This window comes from Triticum urartu, chromosome 1A, assembly GCF_056163025.1.
Source record: "Triticum urartu cultivar PI428250 chromosome 1A, HENAU_Tu73, whole genome shotgun sequence".
Classification (NCBI taxonomy): domain Eukaryota; kingdom Viridiplantae; phylum Streptophyta; class Magnoliopsida; order Poales; family Poaceae; genus Triticum; species Triticum urartu.
The window spans coordinates 265,913,714-265,921,299 of NC_141873.1; the positions used below are offsets into that span (position 1 = coordinate 265,913,714).

The 7,586-nt window shown below is 43.7% G+C and overlaps 1 pseudogene; it reads left to right on the forward strand.

Moving 5' to 3' along the window:
- Window positions 1-6,329: 6,329 nt before the first annotated feature.
- Window positions 6,330-7,204, forward strand: LOC147990805 (uncharacterized; annotated as a pseudogene).
- The last annotated feature ends 382 nt before the right edge of the window (window positions 7,205-7,586 follow it).

A 7,586-nucleotide genomic window follows, 5' to 3' on the forward strand; every position in this document is an offset into this window, starting at 1 on the left:
GAAATCTGCTCGAAGAAGAATTATGATTTGACAAGAACAACAGGATATCGCAAATATGTTGCCCGCTGCTTTGCTCTTGTTAGTACCTGTTGTCCTGTATCACTATACTTGCATACATACCTGGTTCATTATGTGACAGCAGTATGCATGATAGCTTGCTTATCAATTGTTCGCTCCAAATTATCTGATCTATATGAATGGTTACATTAGTGTAGAATATATCCAATGCCAATGTTTTTTAGCTCTCCATTGTTCTTGTAAGTACATGCTGTCCTTTATCAGTGTACTTATAATGACAGGTAGTTGTTCATGTATCATCACTCTGCAGCTTATTTTCCTTTGCCCTCCATTTTCTACACATCAGATCTATATTTACTCTTACCATAAGGTTGGTAGTGAAGAAGTTTAGTTGTGCATAGCTCTTGGCTGTACCTTTTGCATGTATCGCTACACTTACATTTATAGCTACTTGGTTATGTAGCATCACTCTTCATCTTATCTTAAATATTCTCCATTTTTTCATATATTATCACATCTATATTTACTCTTAACAAAATGTAGAATAAAGGCACTGCTTTTGAAGAAGATTCTGTGGTAAACTTCTTGAATTGCCCCCCCATTAGCATGGACAAGGCCTTTATAGAGCCTATCTTCACCAATAATGTAAGTTTGTCCATCTCAACCCTTCAAACTTTGTTGTATATATTTTGGTTAGGCATGACTGCAACAACTGTTTATTTTTGGTGTTTGCATCAAATTGCTTGTTTAAAGTTTATTATGTAGTTCATAAACAAAAGTTTGTCCATTCTCAATTTAAGTTTTTAGTTGTACAACCAAGTTCCTTCTTCATACCATGTAAATTAAACTATACAAAGTAAGTGATCTTCTTTTGCACTGCATGTTTGCTTCTCTTCTTCATCTGTAATCCAGTGGTGTGGTGAACCTACCCACTACAGCACAATGTCATATTCTGCAATGTCTTAACTATGAACAATGTCATGTCATTCTACTATTATTTAAACCGTCTCTTTATTTGCCAATCTGGAATGGTATAAATTGACAGCACACTAACCATTGATACTTATGAGTTCTTGATCTGTAATCCAGTGGTGTTGTGAAGCTGCCAACTCCTTCACAATGTCATTTCCTACCATGTCTTGACCTGAACAATACCATATTGTGTTAATGCAATTTTAAACTGTGTCACTTTATTCATCAGTAAGAAATGTGATGAATTGTCAGCACTAATACTTTTATGTGCAAAACATGTCATCTGTCTGCTTGTTTATCTTTCAGAGTGAGGAAGATATAAGTGTTGAACAAGCGCAATCTCATCATCTTGCTCAGCTGCTTGCGCTGCAGCTCCCCAGCAGGGCTAACCTTTCTTGAGCTCTATTGAAGTGTTGTCGGTTTTGTATATTATTTTGTCGGCATTTTATTTGCACTGGTGGTGATCTTTGATGCCCAGTGTATGTAATCTGCTGTCTGCTTGTGCTTTATTATCATAGTGGCGAACTTTGATGCCCAGTGGATGTAATATGCCGTAATTTCTTTATTGTATAGTCTAGGTTTTTTCTTATTCATGATGCTGCAGTTATTTTACTGTATATATATCCTGTCTTCGCAGTAAACCAGCCAAACCATAAAATTACGGTACATAATCGGGCCGTCATGCAATCACGATGTAGGTTGGGCCTGAAACGTGTCGAACAACTCACTGGCCGGCAGCAGCCCGAAATGAACCCCGGCCCATGATTGTGCGAATCAAATCACAGGCTTTTAACAGGCCAAAATTGTCTCGGTCCTTGTTTGGCCCAATCAGATATCGGCTGCGAGCAGGCCGGATGCAAACTGGGTCGTAGTTAGGCCCAACTATATGACGGGCTTTTAACAGGCTGAAATTAATATAGGGCCGAAATGTTAAACGGGCCCTTAACAGGCCAAAACTAATATCAGGCCGAATTACTAAGTGGGCCTTTAGCAAGTGGGCCCAAAAGCATAGTGTCCAGTTGACGGGCCGAATCTGATATGGGCCATAATTGAGCCCAAAGCCTCTTAAAGGGTCAGACCTGATCTGGGCCGTAATTTGGCGCAGAACGTGGTAGGCTTTTAACGGGCCGGATCTCATATGGGCCACTATTAGGCCCGGAGCGTGGCAGGCCATTAATGGACCGAATCAAATATGGGCCGGCATTTGGCCGAAAACATGGCAGCCAGTTAATGGGCCGGCCTACTAGGGTCCTCAAAATCTTGTGGGCCTACAGCTAGGCCGGCCCATTAATGTCGGCGAAATCTCGTGGGTCTTTAGCTGGGCCGGCCCATTATGATCCGCAAGAATCTTGTGGGCCTTTACCTGGGCCGGCCCATTATGGCACACAAAAATCTTGTGGGCCTTTACCTGGGCCGGCCCATTATGGCCCGCAAAATCTTGTGGGCCTTTAGCTGGGCCAGCCCATTATGGTCCACAAAATCTCATGGGCCTTTAGCTGGGCCGGCCCATTATGGTCCGCAAAATCTTGTGGGCCTTTAGTTGGGCCGGCCCATTTAAACTTGATGGGCCGGTCCATGTGTCAACATATCATAGGCGTGTCTCGCCCATTGGATGAGTGACACCTGTGCCAACGCGGACCCGGCACGTGTCTCCTCCAGCCAATGATGATTTTACACGTGGAAAATCCCCATTGGTCGGGGCTGTTAACGGGTTATCGGATCCAAAGCCCAACCCGATAGCTTAACGATGTTCTGTTACGGTGGATGCCACGTGTCGGTCACCCTTGACGAAAGCACTTCTGTGACGCGTGATTTATCGTCATGGAAGTGGACACTTCCGTGATGATAATTTTGGTAATGTCATGGAACACTTCTACGACAGCACAGGTATGACTATCTTGATTCTGTCATAAATCATCATGGATGTACATGCATGACAGAAAACGCGACCTACTGTGACAAACACATATCATCACGAAAGTGTATTTTTTTTGTAGTGATGCTAAGACTAAGATTTTTCCCTCTAAGACGAGGGGAGGTAAGGAACTGCCATCTAGCTCTGGTTTAGATTCACCTTTTGTTATAAGTAAACTTGCAACACCACTACATGCTATTAATCCTAATATGTCGCAAGTTTTTGATGATGCTACTTATGCTATGAATGATACTTATGATGATGCTAGTACCTTTCTTGATGATGATGTGCCACTAGGTGATTTTCTTGATGAACAAATTGCTAGAGTAAGACATCATGATATTGTTGAAACTGATGATGAGCTTGAAACTAAAAATCTTGAGACACCTACTAGAACTTTCCCTCCTAGATATGAATTGCCTAAGTTACCAGAAGGTTATGTTATGAATGAAGAGACAACTAGAGACATTCTTGGTTGTAAGGATAGAGATGATCTAGAGAAATTATTATGCAAGCGTAAAGAGAAATCCTTGAATCCTTGAATGCTAGAATGCAATATGATCCTAAGTTTGCTACTTCACCTATCTTTATTGATGATAAGGACTATGAATTCTCTGTCGACCCATGGTTAATTACTTTGGTTGAATTTGTTCCTTTCCATGCTTATGAAACTGAAACTGTTGTGGCACATCTTACTAAGTTGAATGACATAGCCACCCTTTTTACTCATGATGATAAAACTCGCTATTACTATATTCTCAAATTATTTCCGTTCTCATTAAAGGGTGATGCTCACCCCCCTCTAGACATACTTTTGATCCTACATAGGGCATATTTCTACCTTAGTTGTCTTGGTGATTGATGACAATGCTTTTGTAGACTAATCGTGTGCATTGAGCATTTCAGATAACCTATCTTATGGCACAAGAAGATTTGTACCCCTCGGGATTATTATGAAGACGATGTTTTTCTTGCGTTTATTTCTCAGTGGACTTGAGTTGTAGGAACACCATACTATTAAGAGGGGGTCCTCTTCGGAAAGGTTTGGGTGGAATCAACACGTACACTTTCTCTTTCCACCCTTGTTCTTTCCTGACATTTGAGCTTGTCCCTCCTTTGTGTTTAGACCTTGTCAGAATAGGCTAAGCGGTAGTACCGCTCCGCCCCATGGTAGCACCGCTCCGACTGTACTACCGTTGTGCATTTCGGCTCCCACTTCCACTTATTTTGATGGTTTTGTGAATGGGCGGTAGTAGAGCGGCAGTTATGCATGGTAGTACCGCTCCTGCGGTACTGCGGGCATAACCACCACCCTACTACCACGGGTTTACTGAACCCTCTACGGATAGGCGGAAGTACCGTGCCATGCCACAGTAGTACCGCACCGGCAGAACTACCGCTGGCTTGTGCCGCGAGGAGTACTGCTTAACTTTGTTGTTTTGGAATGGTCTGTTCCATGAGCGGTAGTAGAGCAGCAGTTTCCTACGGTAGTACCACCCTGGGCGGTTCTACCACCCTACCCTCCCCTACTACCACGGGTTATGGCTGCAGTTCAACACCACACGACAGTATCGCTGGTGGGAATGGCAGTACCGCTCCGGCGGCATCACCGTCCCCCTAACATGTTCAGATTGAACCTTGTGGCCGAAACTTCCGTGCCAGTGGAAGTACCGCTCATCCGAGCAGTAGTACCGCTTATGCATGGATGGTGGGAGCATAACGGTTGGATCCCTTCTCCCACTATATAAAGGAGTCATCTTTCTTCTAGTTGACTACCTCTTCCTCCCCCAAGCTCCATTGTTGCTCTCAAGCTCATTTCCGCCCGATCTCTCTACCTAGCCAATCAAACTTGTTGATTCTTTAGGAATTGGTTGAGAAGGCCTAGATCTACACTTCCACCAAGAGAAATTTGATCCCCCCCACTAATCCCTTGCGAATCTTGTTACTCTTGGGTGTTTGATCACCCTAGATGGTTGAGATCACCACGGAGCCACATTCCATTGTGGTGAAACTTCATGGTGTTGTTGGGAGCCTCCAATTAAGTTGTGGAGATTGCCTCAACCTGGTTTGTAAAGGTTCGGTCACCGCCTTCAAGGGCACCACTAGTGGAATCACGGCATCTCACATTGTGCGAGGGCGTGAGGAGAATATGGTGGCCCTAGTGGCTTCTTGGGGAGCATTGTGCCTCCACACCACTCCAATGGAGACATACTTCCTCTCAAAGGGAAGGAACTTTGGTAACACATCCTCGTCTTCACCGTCTCCACTTGTGGTTATCTCTTACCTTTACTTTGTGCAAGATTTACTTGTGTTATATCATTTGCTTGCCCGTGTGGCTTGTGTTGTTAGCATCATATAGATTTCCCACCTAGTAGCTTATATAGAAAACCTATTTGTTGCTAACCCTAATTTGTTATGAAAAGTTAAAAAATTGGTAGTTGCCTATTCACCCCCCTCTATTCAACCATATAGATCCTTTCAATTGGTATCAAAGCCTCGTCTCTCTTTAAGGGTTTCACCACTCGAAGATTATGGTTGATGGAGTGGAGGAAGTGCCCGAGGCTGTGGAGTTGAACCTGATCACTCGAGACGACGTAAATGAAGCTATGGCTTCACTTAAGACGTCTATGATGATCAAGGTCAAATCCGTGTTTAAAGAATTACTTGAGGGATTGAAAACTACTCCCGATTCATTACTTGTGGTTAATCCCATTGCATCGGAGTCAGAGGCCAATTCCGGCAAGGAAGCAGCTAAAGGTACTCAAACCTCCTCCCCTCAAAATAAGAATGGGATGGAACCTTTGCCTCGGTTCCCCCTCCCCCGGTCTATGGAGGACCGGTCCCTACACCGCATATCAACAACCTTGGTCCTCATCCTAAGCTTGGAAAGTGTGATTTGGCTAATTGGGTTTTTCGTATCAAGTCTCATTTGAATCATAGCTCAACAAACCTTTGGAGAATCATCGAGCAAGGTTTCTACCCGCATGATCCAAACAATCTTACCCCAAGAGAATAAGCGGACAATCAATACAATCACTCTGCATTGTTCATCCTTCAACCTGTGGTGCCTCCCGAAGATCTATCTCACTTGCGCCCTTCCCTGTGCAAAGGATTGTTTGGAACACATCATAACCTTGTACAAGGGGAGCTCAAGCATTAAACGGTCTAACTTTGAGGTGGTTCTTGATGAGGCCGATGAATTTGTGATGAATGAAGATGAGGATCCTCGTGATCTCTACCGAAGGTTGACAACTCTTGTGGTTTCTCTTCAAGATCATGCGAGCAAGGATACGGATGACAATTGGATCAAGCGCAAGTTCCTCAAGGCCATAATGCTTTTCAACAAGGCTATGTCCTCCGTGATTCGTCAAAGGCCGGACTTCCACACCTGTCTTCAAGTGAAGTGTTGGATGAATTTATAGCCATGAGCATCATGAACAAGACCGCCGAGAATGCTCTTGCTCGTGTACGATCAAAGAAGGCTTCTCCCAACCTTGCCTTGAAGTCCAAGGCCTTTCCAGAAGAAGAAGAATATGAGGAAGAAGAATAGTGTTGCCCCGAAGACACCAAATATGCTTACCACGAGCACATGGCTCTTGCGTCAAGGCAATTTTGGGGCAACAAGAGAAACTCAGGTCCAACTTCTCTAAGACCAAGTCAAATGGTCGGAAGAACACGCAACGTGTGAGGACTTACTACAATTGTGGCAACGTGAGTCACTTTGTGGTGGATTGTTCGTATTAGAAGAGGGAAGACAATGGAGGCAAACTCATTCGCAAAGACAAAGCCAAGTCCTTTCCAAACAAGAACAACTTCACCAAGAATATACCTCAAAAGGGCTTGGTGGCACATGAAGAGTACATCCCCGATGATGATGAAGATACAAGCGGTGAAGGAATGGCGACGACAACCATGGCCATTGCCACCTCTTCCCCAGGAAAAGTGTCCCTCTTCGATGATCCCAATGAGAATCTCATTGCCAAGTACCTCATGGCCAAAGGTATCAACAAGGTAACCCCCAACATCAAAACCACCATCACTGCTACTCCTTCGTTGTTGGATTGTGTAGATGATAGTGAGGTGGTAAAGGTTGATGAGAATGAGTTTGACAAGTTCTTGAGCAAGCTCAAGGGTGAGACCAAGAAGCACTTTGTTTCTTGGAACAACTTGGTGAGGCCAATGATATTATTGAGTCTCATGAGGATACATTTTCCAAGTTGGAAGGGCATAGTCGTGACTATGTCGATGAGATTGCAGATCTTTCTATTGCTCTTGAGGAAGGGCGAGGTCTTCATTTGACTCTTGAGGAGTCACACAAAGTTGATCATGCTAAATTGCAAAAAGATCTTGATCATGCTATTGTTCTTTCTCGTGTGCTTAAATCTGAGAAAGTTGCACTTGGGGTTGGCCATGATAGACTCAAAAAGGAGTTTAACATACTCAACAAGGCTCACAAGGTCTTGAAGAGTGCTCACTCTTCTCTTAAGGAGTCACATGATCAACTCCAAGTGAAACTAACCAAGAAGATTGCAACTTGCCCTCTGTTCATTCTAATTGATAATGCAAATGCTACTAACCCTTGTTGTGAGCATGTGCAACTTGTGGAGGAAAATGCCAAGTTGAAGGATCAACTAGAGAAAGGCCTTGTGACTTGTATACAAGGTGAGAAGAACCTCAATGA